Genomic DNA, 18,517 nt, shown 5'->3' on the forward strand with positions numbered 1-18,517 from the left:
GGTTTTACCTAAATAATGCCAGGATTTGTTGAAATGGTGATATAGAATTTGTGGAATCAGAATGTACCAGCAATGTACATATATTGAAAATATAATATTTGGAAGAAATTTGATTTTAAATAAAGTTAAAAATGTATAGTTATCTTTTGAAAATTAATATTAATATTAGGTATGTAATATTAATGCAATCAGTAAAGTGGCCTAGGATTTAATTTCTTACCAGTCATTGGTATTACATAATATTGGATACCAAAGAACAGAAAATGATACATTAAAACTTTCATATTCACTACATATTTATATTAAATATGTTTATTTTTTTCTGAAACTAATTGTAAGTAGGGTATAATGTGATGAACAAGCTTTCTGAATTCAACCAATTTTTGTAGAATCATAGAGCCAACACTTAATTGTTATGACCCTGGATAAGTTACTTAACTTTCTGTCCCCTTTTTCTCATCTAAAAAATGGAAGCAATAGTAATAGGTATGAAATGACATTTTCATCTGAATAATTGTGTTAATAAAGAGAAGAATTTATAACACTCTAGTTTCATCTAGTTATTCAATATATATGAGATTCTGCTATATAAAATGCAAATAATATTTTATACTTAATTTACATTTGGCAGTCAAAGTAAGAATTTTTAAGTCACATTGTGCCAACTATTCTTTATTATAAATTTTAAAAATGCAGGCTCATTCATGTAAACATAAAAACTTTTTGAAGTCATGCCAAGTATCACCTTTGATTTCTCAACAGTTTATAACAGTTGAATGCTATGGAAAGCAGGAATAACACAAATGTGCCTGACTTCATCCTTAAGGGATTGACAGAATCTGAAGAGATCCAGTGGGTCCTCTTTATGTTATTTCTCCTCATATATATGATAACTGTGCTGGGGAATGCAGGGATGATACTGATAATTCACCTGGATCCCCAGCTTCACACCCCCATGTATTTTTTCCTCAGTCACTTGTCATTCCTTGACCTCTGTTATTCAACAGTCATCACACCTAAAACCTTAGAGAACTTACTGACTTCCACCAGGTATATTTCATTCTTGGGCTGCTTCACTCAGTTGTATTTTTTTGTCTTCTTGGCTGCCACTGAGTGTTTCCTTCTCTCTTCAATGGCCTATGACCGCTATGTAGCTATCTGCAACCCTCTTCATTACCCTGTTGTTATGTCCAAGAGGCTCTGCTGTGGCCTCATCATGGGGTCCTACATGATTGGATTTACTGACTCCTTGGTCAATGTTCTTTGCATGAACAGATTGCTTTTCTGCAAATCTAATGTAATCCACCACTTTTTCTGTGACACAGCCCCAATTTTATCCCTGTCTTGCACTGATATTCATGACAGTGAAATTATGATATTCATTCTTACCGGTTCCACAATAATGGTGTCTCATCACAGTCTCTTTGTCCTATGTATCCATTCTGTCCACTATCCTGAGAATTAATTCCACTACGGGAAAGCACAAAGCCTTCTCTACTTGTGCCTCCCACCTCCTGGGAGTCACCATCTTTTATGGCACAACAATTTTTACTTATTTAAAACCAAATAAGTCTTACTCCTTGGGAAAGGATCAGGTGGCCTCTGTGTTTTATAGTATGGTGATCCCCATGCTGAATCCACTCATTTATAGTCTTAGGAACAAAGAAGTGAAAAATGCTCTCATTAGAGTCATGCACAAGAAAGAAATGAGAGTGATGTTGAATATTCAAGGTTTTCTTTTCTTTCTTTCTCATTGGGTATTTACTTGATCTTTCTCTAAAAATATTAACACCCTTCAATTAATTTGCATTTCTGTTGAGCCATCCACTACATCACCACACATGATCTAGAATATTCCCAAGAACATGTTTAGAAATTTTCATAATAATTAGAAGCCATGAAATATATACCATACCTGTGGTCTAAATATAAGTGTTTTTAAGGGCAACTATTATGAAAAAAATGTGGTGTCATCTTTCAAACTGTATCATAGAAATCCCCATGCATGTTTCAATTTTAGAGAATTTCGTTACGGAGATCAGGTTTGAAACTCATTCCATTTATTCTGTAGAAAAGAAACAGTACCATTGTAAAGAGTGCTACTTTGGACTGGACAATCCAGCTGTTCGTGTATGGATCTGCTAGCTTTTTAGCAGACTTTCGCTTGGTAAGTCTCTGAAAGTTTAAGTCTCAGTTTCCTTAACTATAAAAGAAAAGCAATACTTCCAAATCCGTAGAGTTATTGTAAAGATAAATCAGAGGATGCATGTGAAAAATTTAATGCAGCACTGATAAATTTGTGTCCATCATCATCAGGCTAGTTATAGTCTTGCAAAATTTTGATTACATGGTGTATTTTGTTATGAAAATATTCACTGTTGATTTGTAACTTTTAGTTAATCTTATTGATAAACAAACTGCTAAAAAGGGAAAACAGCACTTCAAACATTTGGTGTCAGAGCAAAGTAAAATACTGTGGTGGAATTCAATTATAGAAAAATGTGTATGTGAACCTCAAAAAAAAACTTGTAAATATTTTCAAATATTAAAGAAAGTAGAAATATCCCAACACCATTTTTGATAGTTTCTTCCTGGTCTTTTAGACTAATATGTAGGTATGTGTATGTTTATATTACATATATATTCCAAATTTTTATCTTTCTTTTTTTTTTTTTGCAGTTTCCATTTTACACTTATCACGGTATCACTTGGTAATTGCTTTGTCATTTAAAGTTGGGAGATAAATGTTTTCTTGGTACATGGGTGAGATTGAGATTCTCATCCTGCAATGTTTAATACCTGAGATTTTGTAAATTCATCAAGTTAAATTCTGCAAGCAGTAATATCTCACATATGTCTAACTGCTAACCATTTGCAAATGCTACCATTCTGTGATGTGTTATTATTATTTCTTTGTTTAAATTCAGTATGATTAAAATTGGTGTTTTGCTCCTGATTTTTACAGGTTTGTTTGTTATTTAAAAATAAATATATTTTCAAATTAAAGGTTTGGCTTATTTGTTTAATTTTTTAATAAAGTTTATAAAAGTAGAATTCATAATGAATCTTCATTTTGTGATGTCTCATAAATTTCTACAGGTAAGTTGCTAAAATTTCCTTTTAAAATCCTCAACAAATAAGGGATTGCAGTTTTAAATTTCTCTGCTATTCAAAGTTCATATAATAAAATATTTTTCCCATTTTCCAAGTATTTGATTATAATAAAATTCAATCTGTTTTAGGCATAAAATTATTTAATGACTTCATTGGTTAACCACTATTCATTAATTGATTCAAATTATTAAAATATTCATTATTTTACTTTATATTCTAAATTTATGTGAAAATTTTAACTTAGCCAATATAATACCATATAAATGATTTCATTATGGCATTTTAATTTGAAATCTATTGTTCAGAATCTTTATTTTTTGCAATTCCTCTTTGCATTTTTGCAATGAGAGATCTTTGATAAGCATTTATTTTTTAATGATATAATTTTTAAATTGATCTCTCATCTTGTATATGAATTGTATCTATTCTTATGTTTTAGGCCTTATATTTTCTGGTCTTTTTTTGAACTTTGCTGACCTTTCTTTCATTTATGTATACTTCACTGATTTAGAAAATGTATCCCATTGATAGTGACAATGATGGTCACCAGATTCTATAATTTTATAGGCAGTAATAGATTTAGTAAATGCTTACTTTTTAATTAAATTAAGAATACCCAAACCTCTTATAATATAGTCCAGTGAGCAATTATATTTTTGTTAAATGTATGTAATATAACCTTTGAGCAATATAAAAACACTAGATTATTTTAATTTTCCCTCTTGTCCATATTTATATCAGTTCATAGATTATATTTTATGTAAAATGTGGTCTGAAGTTTTCTTTTTTTTTTTGCTCAGAAAACCCCAAATATGTTTGCTTGGTTTAGAGAAAAATCATACATGAACTGCAGAGCTCCAATAAATATCCCTCTCTTTAATATCTTGGATTTGTGTGGTGATTAATGTGGTAACATTATTTTAATTATGCTATTAATTATAGTCCATAGTTTACATTAGGATTTAATGTTTGAATTGTACACTCCTTTTTTTTTTATTCTAGTAATATATATACAACCTAAAATTTTCCCTTTTTACCATATTCAAAATCCTTTTGTTCATGGTGCTAACAATTCTATGCACTTTAAAAGTCCAACTATTTAAATAATGAAGAAAATAAGATTTGAATACTATATGGCAAATTATGAGCAGTAGTTTTGGTTAGCAAATGTTTGATTTTCTACATTAATGGTAAAAAAAAGATCAATTATATTTACTGAGCACCTACTGAGTGACAGACTATATTCAACATGCTTGAGTTCTGTAATTAAACTGGCTATCTTCACAAGATAACTCTGACAGGTACTTGCAATATCTACAATTTAATATCACCTAATGGAAAGCCATCTTCCTACTTGTCCAGGCAAAGACTTAAGAGTAATTCTGGAATTATGTCTATGTCACACATCTCATATTCAGTCCATCAGCTTATCATATTGATTCTCTGTACAGAATAAATTTGGAGCATGACTATTTCATAACACCACCTCTGCCACCACTCTCGCCCAAAGAACCTACCATCTCAGTCCTTAAATTGTTAGATGAAGCGTCCTAATTTGTTTCCCTGTTTTCTGCCGTGTTCCCCCTGAGCTTAATCTTAATTTAAGAACCAGAGTGATACTAATAATAAAGTAAGTTGGATCATGTCACTTTTGTTCAAATAAGCTACAAGATTTCCCATAAAACTAAGAGTAAAATTCGATATTTTTACAAGAGCCACCATATCCATAATGTTCTTGCCCCCCCTTACTCCTATCAACTCATCCTTTGTCACTGAGTCTGTCACTCTCTCTTTGGAGTGGTCACACTGGCCTCCTCACACATCCTTATACTCATTACTCCTGATGCTGCTTGGATTTTTTTTCATTTTTTCCTTTTTCCTGGAATTTCCTTCCCCCAGATAACTGCATAGATCTTTTCTCATTCTCTTCCTCATAAGCCCATGCCTTACCACTATTTAAAATCACCCCTGCCCCCATCCCTTGTCCTTGCTGAATTTGTTTTTCATAGCTGTTAACACATCTAATGTTCTATTTATTTTGTTTGTGTCTTTTGTTTCTTCTCAGTTTTCCTCTGCAATGAAAGCTCTGTGAGTACATGTTTTTTTTTCAATGCTCTATCCCCTACACTTGAAGAGTGCCTCAGTAAATGTATTTGGATGGCTGAATTTTACTGACAATGAAACTGGGACACAGAGAGATTACAGAATGTGTTCAAGGTCAGGAAACAGCTTCAAGGACAAGCTCACATTTGAACCCAGACAGACTGACTTTAGAGCCATGTATTTCATCTGCACTCTATGATATGCCTGCCCTTCTACAAAACTATACTACTTTTATTAGAGAAAAAAATAGAATTATTTATTAAATTTTAAAAAAATAAAAACAATGGGGTCATTGAGACGTTTACGTTGCTGACAGACATTCATTAACATGCTGAAAGAAGACATGTGACTTTGGAAATGCCAGCCAAGTCTTTCCAAACATAAATGTATCATCTTCATTTACAGAAAGGAAGAATTTGTAAAGGAAGGAAAGATTTATAAGGTGACGGGTTTGGGCTGCAAAGAGAACTGTATAGTACAGGCTGCCCTGTGTGAAAAAGAGATTCAAAATTGCTGTGTCTCAACAAAAGGGAAAGTATTATCCTTGGATGTAACAGTGCAGACTTTTGCAGAATAGAGTTTATGGCAACTCTTGCCTATGAGGTAATCCTGGGACCCAAGTTTCGTCTATGTTGTTGCTCTACTGTCTCCCAAGTGCTTGTCCTTTTCTGCATGGTTGAAGAGGCTTCACATAGCACTCTGTCCACATTCAGTGTTCAAGCTGTGAAAGGAATTCCCACATTTTAGTCATGTGGAAGAGTTTTGAGAAAAAATTCAATTTCATTAATAGATATAGGGCTGCTCAGGTTACATTTTTCTGGTTTGAATATCTTTAATAGAAATGAAGGGTACATTTCATCTAAATTATGAAATTTAACAGCAAAAGGATGTTCATAACATTTTATTACTATCTTTTCAATATTGTGGCTAACTGCATTGTTAACCCTTCATTCATGCCTTATTTGGTAATTCTGTCCTTTTTATTTTCACAATGATTGCTCTAGGGAATATTTGCCTTCAAGTAGTAGAGATCCAATTTATTTTTCCCATTCTTTGCACTATTTCTGTCATAAATTTTAATTTTATAAGTGACTCAAGACCTGTAATGCATCAATGAAATTTTCCCTTAATCAATTATTATTAAAGCAATTAAATTTTTAAAAATCCAATATTTGATATATTTACCTTCAGATTTACCTTTTAAAATTATTATTTATTTGAGTAGACCCAAGTTTCCTTTTGTTATCAAACTGCTCCTGCCTGGAAAATTTTTGAAGCATAAGTCTGCTGGCTATAAATTATTTATCTCTGTATGTATATTTATTAATTAAACTGAAAAAGTCTTTATTTTGTTTTTATTTTTGAATGCTATTTCAGTGAGTATTGAATACTGCAAAAGTGGTTATTATTTTTCAACATTTTAAACATGTCTCTCCATTTTTTCTGGCATGGATCATTTTTTAATCTACACATGTCTAGTCTAATTATCATGGCTTTTCTTCTGTATGTGATACATAGTATCTTCTGACTGCCTTCATAATTTACTGCTTACCATTGATGTTCAGATCTGAGACCAAATAGTCTAGATGTGATTTTATTTCTCATTGCAGTGAGGACAAACACAGGCTATGGGAAAATGTGCAGTTTCTAAGTCAAAGCATTTTGGAAATGACCTATTATAGGATTTAGGCTCTGGTTGGATAATTAGCAAGAGGGTATAAGGAAGCCAAGGCTTGCTATTCACTTGGATGCTGTCAGAGAGCAGGAGAAATTCCATGACTGGATATCTCAAAAAATATTATCTGTTGTTTGACAGACTAAAGTAAGTATAAAGTTAAAAGTGGTAAAGTAACAGCAATTCCTCATGTATTAAGAATGGAAAAAGGATATTTGGTATTTTGTGGATGCATAGTGACCTTGTTTGAATTCCTTGCAACTTGGCCAGTTTCTCTCATGAGCATTTGGAAGAGACCTGCAGAGAAGATATTGAGAGTGAATGCAAAACCCTTGATTCTAGAGCTCAGGGCTTTTCCTTATTGACACTATAGCCTGTACTTGGCTTTCACAGTTCTATAATTTTTTTGTATTCTCTCAAATCTGCTTATACAGTAGCCACATCTGTCTCTCATCTCCTAAAAAAGTGATACAGTTCATTTGTCCCATCACCTCTTCTCTGAGGGGCATGTCCCTCCTTGGTATTTTATTTCTTAGATGTTTCCAACCTTTCCTTTTAAGTGTACTCATGAAAAGTTACGGTTTTTAAGATTATTGGCTTTTGAAAAATTGTCAGGTCTGAAGAAACATTCTTTGCAGATTTCTACATCCTAAATCATATTAAAAAATGTAATTCTTTTTGACTCTCCTAATTACACCGTTGATGGAAATTTTAAATCTTATATTCATTGTTCTGGCTTCATATATCTCTTTTCTGTATAATTCCACACTTGCCAGTAAAATATCTATCAAAGCTTCTACTATTACCCTTGAAAATGTAATAGAACCTCAAACTCTTTGTAGAATCATCTCATCCCATTACTTTTACAATCATCTTTTCCTCTCCCTCCTCCTCTGTTTTAGTTTGCTAAAACTGATGAAATGCAATATCCCAGAAATAGACTGCTTTTTACAATGGGGGTTTATTAATTTACAACTTACAGTTCTGAGGTCAACAAAATAACCAAATGTAGGCATCAACAGGACAATACCTTCTCACTGAACACCAGCGTCCAGTGATCCTCAACTCCTCTGTCTCATGGCCAGGCACATGGCAAGGTCTGCTGGTCTCTCCCTTCTCCTGGTTTTGCAGCATCTAGCTCTGGACTTCAGAGGCTTCCTTTCTGAGCTTCCATATGTCGTTGTCTCTCAGCCTCTCTGGGTACTTTTTCTGTGCCTTCTCTGTCTTTTATCCTATAAAGGACTCCAGTAAGAGAATTAAGACCCAGCCTAAATGAGGTAGGTCACATCTCAACTTAAAATGCCCACCCTCTGCAAATTCTCAGGCATACAAGAAATCCTACCTATGATGGGTCCACTCCCAAAACTTTAAGAACTTGATCTTTTCTGAGGCACATAGAGCTTCAAACCACCACATTCCACACTCTGAGGCCCAAAAAGACATGTTCTTTCCATATGCAAAATGAAGTCATTCCACCAAAATATCACAAAAGCTTTAAATTCTTTCAGTAACAATATTATGTACCAAGTCTCATCAAAATCAGTTATAGGTGTGTGCTGTTGTGGGACAAATTCCTGTCTGGCTATGGCCCTGTGAAACTTAGAACAAGTTATCTGCTTCCAATATACAAAAGAGGGAGAATCACAGACTAAACATTCCCATTCCCATAGGAAGAATCTGGAAACAAAATGGGAGCCATCAGTCCCAAACAGTTCTAAAATCCTGCAGGGCAAATTCCATTAGACTTCAAGTTCTGAGAGTCATCTGTAGAATGCTCTTCTGTCCTCTGGGGTTGACAGAGTGGGAGCCCCACCCTTTTCAAGGTCTTACACAGTGGCCCTCATCTCTCCAAACACTGGGGTATAGACTCGAACATCTCCAAGCATTAGAGTGATTGGTGGACTGTAAGCTCCACCCTCATCAAGCATTGAGGTGACTCCCCAAATCCAGGGTTTGTCTTCCTCAAGCATCTGGTGGCAGCTGGACTATCCATAATCACCAGAGCACAGGGTCAACCCTTTAGAACAGTAGGGTGGTTTCCAGACTCTCCCCATTCCCTGGGGAATGCTCATCCCCTCTGAACACTGGGGTTGCAGCACTCTCTTAACCACAGGGCAGCTAAATCTCTGCAGTCCCCCAGGCATGTGGGAACCCTGGAATGGTAACACTTTTCTTGAACAAAACAGGGCAGAATGTGCCCACCGTCTGCAAGGTCTCAGGCATACTCACCCTTTCCACATACATTGGTGGGTCCACTGTCTTAGCCCAAGAAGATGTCTTAATTCCAGACCTCAGCTTCCATGGTTCTGCCTTTGAAATCATTTTCCTTCAATCTGTCCCTTTTCTGTCCCTTTTAGGCTGGGCTGGCAGTAGTTCCATTCATAAAGATCTTGCAAAAAGCTCATTGGTTTCACATTTAGTACACAGGGGTCCCAACCATCGGACAGTAGGATGCTCCACAGATCCTTCTTGGAAAACTGCACCCCCAATCCTGACTTGTACTGAAATGGCTGATGGGATCCATGTTTAGTTAAATCTCACATGAGGTACCACTTTCTAGGAGCACTACTTTCTGGGGACGTGCTTTCCATAAACTCAGATTTTCCCAAACCATCAATTTATGCTTTGTTTGTTTGTGTGTGTGTGTGTGTCTGTGCGTGCATACACACACACCCTGAAGTTCGGTTCTCAGCTTATCCCTTTCCTCTTGCATTTTACTATAAGCTATAGGGAGAATTCAGGTAGCTTTATCCACATTTATTTTGGAAATCTCCTCAGCTAAATGTCCAAACTTGTCATCTTCAAATTCTGCCTTCTTTTCAACATCAGGACCTAATTTTGCCAAATTCTCTGCCACTTTAAATCAAGGATCACCTTCCTTCCAATTTGCAATGACACAGTAATCATTTCTGTCTAAGGCCTCACTGGAAGTACCTTTAGTGTCCATATTTCTACCAAAAGTCTCTTCAGAGCAATCTAGGACTTTTCTGTCTAGCACCTCACAATTCTTCCAGAATCTTCCCCTTATCCAGCATTTTTGAAATTTGCAATTGCAGTACCACCCTCTTCTCATACCAAAATCTCTTTTAGTTCACCAAAGCTGATGAAATGCAATACACCAGAAATGGGATGGCTTTCCCAATGGGGATTTAGTAGATTACAGATTTACAGTTCTGAACCCATGAAAATGTCCCAAATGAAGGCATCAATTAAATGGATGAAAGCTTCTCACTGAACACCAAATTCCAGTGATCCTCAACTCTTCTGTCACATGGCCAGACACATGGCAATGTCTCCTGATCTCTCCCTTCTCTCCTGGGTTATTTTTGCTTCCAGCTTCTGGCTTCAGTGTCTTCCTCTCTCAGCTTCTCTGTGGGTCCTTTTCTCTTAGCTTCTCTGGGACTTTTCCTGTGTCTTCTATCTGTCTTTTTTCCTCTTATAAGGTGCTCTAGTAAGAGGATTAAGACCCATACTGAATGAGGTGGGTCACATCTTAACTTAAGATCCAACTCAACAAAAGATCTTGCTTACATACCCACAGAAATGGATTAGGTTTAAGAACATGATCTTTTCTGAGGTACATAGAGCTTCAAACCATCTACCTACATTTAAAAATGATTTTAATATTGCCAATTAATGTAGTATTCACAAGACATTTCACCTTTTATATAGAGGTGAAATGAGGTTTTGGACATTAAATTAATTATAAAATGTTTACTAAACTCATATTCATTTTTACTTTCTTCACTCAAGTTTCTTTAACTACAATAAAAGACAGTAAACTAAAATAATGAAACAAGTTTCATAAACATTGTTCTGGTTGAATACAGCAATACATCTTCTGTGTAGATGAAATAGGTGACTACCAGAAATGGATGATGAAACTCCACCATGTTTTACTTTTTGTGCCCAATTATTAGCTGGTGCACACTCCTAGAAATAAGTTAGTTATGATGAACCAGCCAATGCATAACACAGGAAATTGTAAGCTTTACAAAAGTCTCATATAACATAGGTCAAATGTATTATAAATATTTAACAACAAAATTGGAATGTTGCTGAAAATACGAGATAAAAATTATGTAAATACATACATATACATAAAAATAAACATAGGCACAAAGAAATAATTGGATGAAAATACATCTAAATATTAACATTTATGAACAAATTTAATTTTCCTCTTTGAATTTTGTTGTATTTCATTTTTTTGTGCAAAAAACATTGTTTACTCCCATGATAGTGGCACACTTTTAAATATAAAAGTGTTTCATTGTAAAAAATTTTCTGTCATCTATGGTGGAAATGGATTAATTAAGTATATATCTAGAAATACTTTCCCTTTACCCAGTCATAAATTAGAACATAAATTAGAACACCAAAAATATGATGTTTGACATTATGGATTTCTATGTTGAAGGCAACTCACTTTTACAAACCCAACAGGCCTGCGTAAGTCTTTGAAATTTTTTATCATTGGAATCATGCCAAGTAATCTACCTTGGAAATTAGACCTAAAGATGAACAAATGCTGCATTATCTGCAATATTCATTTTAAGAGGTGCCATGTGATTATCAGGTTGAAAGGCATGGAATACTCTGATCTACTTATGTTCATATTAGCTCCCTTGTGAAACATAATTTCCAGGTGAACTTTCTATCTGAAAAGGACATGAGCAAAATTTTTAGGTTGGTATATTTTACTTTAGAAAAAATTGGAAATACATGCACAAAAACTCAAACATAAGATAACTCAAAGAATTACAAATTTCATGTTGCAGAAATATTAGGCTCCTTAAATAGTTTACATATTCTTTTTGTGAGAAAACTTGAGGTTGTCATATCTCTAGACAGATAATACAAGAAGATGTTTTAGTCCAAGTTTGGCTCACAGTAAGTATTTTTGAAAAGTTAGAGCATTTTATTTTATCTAAAAAGGAAGACATTATTAGAAACCTATGCATATATATATGCCTAACTTGTAGGCCTTACCTACAAAATGCCAGGATTTGTAGAAATGGAAATATAGAATTCATAATATCAGAGTTGTCAAGAAATGTACATATACTGAAAATACATTTTTGGAAGAAATATGATTTTAAACAATCAATTAAATGACATGTCTTCTGAAAATTAATAGCAAAGTGTTTTACTTAATATTAATATTCCCTGGTAAAGCAGTCTGAGGTTTGACTTTCTGATCTGTCATTTGTATTAAGTGACATTGGATAACAAAAGAATATTAAACCTCTCATTTTTGATACATATCTAATACTTTTTATGCTTCTCTGAAATTACTTTAAATAGGCTTATAGTGTTATGAGCATGATCTTTGAACTCAAATAATCTTGGTAGAATCACAGTCAACAACAGTTAATGAATAAGAATCTGGATAAGATAACTTTCTGAACCATTTTATTATCTTAAAAAAATTGTACAATAGTAACACCTTTAGTATCATATTTTCATCTGGATAAATGGTAAATAATAGGAAGTATTTATAACAGTTTCAAGTTGTTTTTTAATTTTGCAATATATATGAGCTTCTAATATATATTAGCAAATGCTTAATACCTAATTTATACTTGGAAGTCAGACACATTTTTTCAGTCATATTTTGTAAACTATTTATTATGAATTTCTAGAAACACAAATTTAATTTTTAAATGCTAAATCATTCATAAAAATGAATACCATTTGGAAGCCATTTTTATTAGGTATCACCTTTGATTTCTTAACAGTTTGCAACAATGAATGCTATGGGAAGTAAGAATAACACTAATGTGCCTAACTTCATCCTTAAGGGATTGACAGACTCAAGAGATCTGTCAGATCCTCTTTATGCTGTTTCTCCTGATACCCTTGATTACCCTGCTGGGGAGTGCAGGGATGATATTGATGATTCTCCTAGGTCTAGCTTCACAATCCCATGTATTTTTTCCTTCAGTCACCTTTAATTCCTTGACCTCTGTTACTCAATGGCATCACACCTAAAACCTTTGAAAATTTACTGACTTTTACCAGGTATATGTCATTCAAACAGATGAATGATATGGATTTGTGTAACCTGTGGGGTGAATTATTGGTGAAATATTGAAAACATAAGTGAGGGAGTCCTTGGTCCTAGAGCATAATCTCAATCCACATTATAGTCAGATTGTGTTAGTATCTTTGAAAATTTGTGCTGTTTTTAAGAGGAATTTTGAGTATAAAGGTAAACCACATTCTGCTAGCAAAAATGTGCTTGTACCAATACAAAAAAAGTTATTTCTCTTTGTAAACTGTTTAGAAACTGAGGTCCAGAAAATTATTGGATTAGATTTCAAGTTCACACATAAACATTAACTTTTTGATTACCTTGTTTTCACAAGATTACTTTGGTGGATTCACAGATCAATCATCCCTCCTGGGAAAAGAGTGAATTACATTGAATGAAAAAGGAAATTTCAAATGCTTGTGTCCCTTCAAATAAACAAATCTTAGAACAAAAATAAACAAAGCAGAACAAATAAGGCAAAAGCAGGTGTGTGTTGAGGTAAAGGAAGATCATTTCTCAGGGCTTTGATCATTGGTTGTAAATTTTGAGAAATCATGGGAAATGAAAGTTGTTTTTTTGTTTTGTTTTTTGTTTTGTTTTTATTTTTCTTAAAGATAGAGGATAGCTGGTGCTCTGGTTTGATAAATCTGCCATTATGCAGAATACCAGAAGTAGATTAGCTTTCATAAGGGGATTTATTAGGTTATAAATTTACAGTTGCAAGGCATTAAAGTGTCCAAGCTAAGGCATCAAAAAGAGGATAACTTCACTGAAGAAAGACTAATGGCATCCAGAACACCTCTGTTAACTGGGAAGGCACATGGCTGGTGTCTGCTGGTCCTTTGCTTCCAGGTTCTGGTTTCAAAATGGCTTTCTCCAAAACGTCTATGGGCTTCTGTCTTTCTTAGCTTCTTCAGCCTCTGTGAATCTAAACATCTGGGGGTGCTCTCTTAGCTTCTCCAGGGCAAACTCTTGGCATCATCTCTTAGCTTAGCATCTCCAAATGTCTTTTTGTCTGTATTTTTCAATGTCTCCAAGCATCTAGGTATGGGCTGGCTCTTAGCTTCTCCCAGGGGCAAACTCCAGATTACATATCTTAGCTTCCCTCCAAAATGTCTCTCTCATCTTCTCTGAGCTCCTTCTTTCCATGAGCTCTCTTAAGGACTCCTGTAAACTAATCAAGAACCACCCTGAATGGGCAGGTACACCCCAGCATGAAAATAATATAATCAAAGTTCCCACCCACAATTGGGTGGGTCGCATCTCCATGGAAACAACCTAATCAAAAAGTCCCACCCTACAAGATTCGCTAAATGATCAAGGCTCTTCTGGGATCCATAACAGCTTCAAACTGGTACATTCCACCCTCTGGTCCCTCCCCAAAACCATGTTCTTTCCAAATGCAAAATACATTCATTCCATCACAATATCACAAAAGCTTTAATCATTTCAGTAACAATAGGTAGGTACAAAGTCTTATCAAGATCAGCTGCAGGTGTGTCCTGTTCTAAGGCAAAATTCCCCTCTGGCTCTGAAACTGTGAAACTTAGATCAAGTTATCTGCTTCCAATAGACAAAGGAGGAACAGTCATGGATAAATGTTCCCATTGTCATATAGAGAAATTGAAAGGGAAACAGGTGTCATGGGAATTAAACAGTTCCTAAAACCCACAGGACAAACTTCATTAGATTTCAATGTCTGAGAGTCATTTATGGAATGATGTATTATCCTCAGGGCCTGATAAGGTGAGAGCCTTCATAATAGCAGGGTGGTTGCCAGGCTTTCCCCAATCCCTGGGGAATGTGTTCTACCCTGTCTGAGGCCTGGGTCAGCAGCACTCTTCCTAAGCATCAAGGTGGAATACCTCCCTCTGCCTCAGGGGAAAACTCACCCTCTTCACATGTAGAGGTTGGTCTCCTCTCCTGGCCTGAGATTCCATGGCTTTAGACCTTGGCTTCCACGGTTCCAACTATGAAGAAATTTTTATTTCAATCTGTCCTTTTTCTGTCCCTTTTAATCCAGACTCACAGTGGTTCTATTTATACAGAACTCACAAAAAAAAAAAAAAAAATTGGCTTGACTTGAAGCATACAGAGGTCAAAACTGTCAGATAATAGAACTTTCCACAAATCCTTCCTGGATAACTCCATTTCCAATCCTGGCTTTTACTGAAATGGCTGGCTGTTTCCATGTTTCATTAAATCTTCAGGTGGGTGTTATCCTCTAGGGTCTCTCTTTCTGGAAGCCCAGAATTTTCCAAACCATCAATTTTTGGTTTCCTAGTACCCAAGAGTTAGTTTCTCAGCTTATCTTTTTCCTCTCATATTTTACTAGACACCACAAAGAGAAGCCAGACTGCATTTTCCACATTTAGTTTGAAGATTTACTCAGCTATGTATCCCAGCTCATCGCTTTCAAATTCTGCCTTCCATCCAACATGAGGACTCAATTTTGCCAAATTTTCTGCCACTTCAAAACAAAGATTGCCTTCCTTCTACTTTGCAATGACACATTCATCATTGCTATCTAAGTCCTCATCAGAAATATCTTTAGAGTCCATATTTCTATCAACAGTCTCTTCAAAGCAACCTAGGCCTTTTCTATCAAGGTCTTCACAATTTTTCAAGAATGTTTCCATTATCCATTTATAAAGCTGTCCCAACATGTATGGTATTTGCAAAATCAACAGCACCCTATTCTTTGGTACCAAAATCTGTTCTGGTTTGCTATAGCTTCCATCATGCAAAATACCAGACATGGCTTGGCTTTTATGAGGGGAAATATTAGGTTACAATTTTCAGTTCTAAAGCTATAAAAGTATCCAAATTAAAGCATCAACAAGAAGATATCTTCACTGAAGAAAGGCCAATGGTGTCCTGGACACTTCTGTTAGTTGGAAAGGCACATTGCGGACACCTGCTGGTCCTTTGTTCCTGGGTACTGGCTTCAAAATAGCTTTCTCCAAAATATCTCTGGGCTTCTAACTCTTTGGCTTCCTCAACTCCTGTGCATCTAATCATCTGGGTACTCTCTTAGCTTCTCTGGAGCAAATTCAGAGTTTCATCTCTTAGCTTAATATCTCCAGATGTTTTTCTGTCTGCATCTCCCAGTGTCTCTGAGCATCTGGTTCTGTGTTGGCTCTTAGCTTCTCCTGGAGGCAAACTCTGGCTTCTCTCCAAAATGTCTCTCTCAGCTTCTCTGAGCTCCTTCTCTTTGTGAGCTCTCCTAAGGACTCTAGCAAACTCATCAAGAACAACTCTGAATAGGCAGGTTCACACCTCCATGGAAATTATATGATCAAAGTACCCACACACTGTTGGGTGGGTCCTGTCTCCATGGAAACAACCTAATAAAATGTCTCACCTTACCAAACTGGCTAAAAGATCATGGCTATTCTGGGTCCATAACAGCTTCAGACCTGCACAGAAGAAGAGCTGGGAAATGAGCAAGAATCTGAATTAAAGGAAGACACAATATTATGCTCAATTTTCAAATCTTAGTCCACCTGAACATAGTAACCAATTATAAGTTATTCTTTGAACTATATTTTGTTTTCCTTGAGCCTTAATGAAGGCTCAATATACTGAATAAATATTACCATATCACTTCAGTACACTTTTGGGAGTTTCACAGTGTATCTAATAAGTTTCTGTAATAGGATAGTGTGAAGGAAATAACAGAATATATACTTATTATGTTGAGCCAGAGTACAAAATGTATGTCCAGATGCCTGGGTGTATCTTATAGTGTAAAGGAACATGGAGCACATTAGATTACATTAGGAAAGTCCTTCACATGGATTCCAGAAGGAGAATTCACTCATAATGAGTGCTGAGAATTTACTATAAACCATGTGAGTTTATATCAAGCTGTAGTACATTGAAGAGATTTCCTCTAGTTTTTTAAGTGAAAATTAAATTATACAACTACTAACATGAATTATACATTCTTCAATTAATATTTGACACATATCAGTTTTAATGTAGTCATAGGCATGTAGATGACACAATTTATCTATATATGTAAGATGTTTCTTTGGTGGACAGAAAATGTTTTCTTTGGTTACATTCTAGAATAGTAAACACTACTAACTAAAATCAAAACAACTTGTCTAATTTCTAACCATAGAGATATGGATTGATCTCTAACATTCTTCCAAGTTTTACTCAATGTTATTTATAATTTTACTTTATAAAGCTATTTCTCACAAATAATTTTTTTCATCATCATTTTAACTTCTTTGTTCCTTAAAGTGTAGAGGATGAGATTCAGCATGGGAAATATAATGGTGTAAAATATTGACAATATCACATCATTTTCCAAAAAGGAGCTGGAACTTGGCTTCACACACATGAAGTGGATTGTCCCATGAAAAGCTGACAAACTATTGAAGTTAATCCACATGTAGAAACAATTTTATGCCTCCCTTCAGAATCCTCAGGATGGCCAAATGAATGAAATCATAGTAAATCAAGGCAATTAGTATAGGGGTTATCACAGTAAAGTCCAAAAGTAGAAGAGTAGAAGCTGGTTGATGTGTCAGTACAGGAAATAATCAAGAGTGGAGGGTTGTCACAAAGAAAAAAAAACAATGTCTAATTTCATTGGATGCACAGAATGATAGACTAGAAGTGGCCACTGTAATGTAGTTGGAAGTTTGTGTAATATTGCTTTGCCAGCACTGCCCTCACCCAATTTGTGGCTACCAATAAACTACCTCCTGTAAATGGAAAAAAAAAAAAAAAAAAAAAAAACATTGAATGAGGATGTTAGATTTCAAAATGACATACATAACAACATATGCCTGTCCAGTAAAACATTCATTATATTTAATTTATGAAGATGTCTGCCTTATTAAGGACATACATCAACCTTCATAAAAGAAGTACCTGTAGAGGAAGGAGAATTGAAGTGGAATTGCGAATGAAGACTGATGATAATTACAGAATAAGGAATTAAGGTAGGATGAAATCAACTTAGTTTTGAGATTAGAAAAAAAATAAAAAAGGATTAACACACATGCTCATAATTTGTATTCTTTCTGAATCTTCTAAAAGGAGTACTGGGCATATTAAAGAAATCTACCTTCATCCCCAGCCATAATTGTTGGAGGAAGCCAATGTGGGAAATTCTAAATATTGAAATAATTTTGTAGAGATAAAATATGTCTCCAAAAAATAATATACTTAACTCAAGGTGTTTGAGAGAGGGTAGCATGAAACAACACAAGAAAGAAGGGAAATTGTACATAAAATAATGTTTCTCCATAGGGAAACCAAAGGTACCCTTGATAATTACTAAAGTCCCAGTGGCATCATTTCCTCATCTCAGATGCTTTGGGAATAATAACAAATTGCATTCAAACTCCCATGTTTTTGCCTCAAAGGGGATAGACACTCATAAATACTTTTGATTTCAGTGAAGTTAGCATCCACATGGAGGAGCAATGACACATTCATCATTCAAGGTGAGTAAACGACTCTAGTCATGATTATAAGAAAAGGGAGTGGGAAGATAGATGTTTCTGCAACAGTGATATTTGTAATAGTAAACTGATGGTAAATTCAAAATAAAATGTTAAACATTT

General features: G+C 34.8%; 1 pseudogene; it reads left to right on the forward strand.

The window, feature by feature from the left end:
• Positions 1 to 781: 781 nt before the first annotated feature.
• Positions 782 to 13,609, forward strand: LOC119536852 (annotated as a pseudogene).
• Positions 13,610 to 18,517: the final 4,908 nt, after the last annotated feature.

The sequence above is a fragment of the Choloepus didactylus genome, chromosome 6, assembly GCF_015220235.1.
Source record: "Choloepus didactylus isolate mChoDid1 chromosome 6, mChoDid1.pri, whole genome shotgun sequence".
NCBI lineage: Eukaryota > Metazoa > Chordata > Mammalia > Pilosa > Megalonychidae > Choloepus > Choloepus didactylus.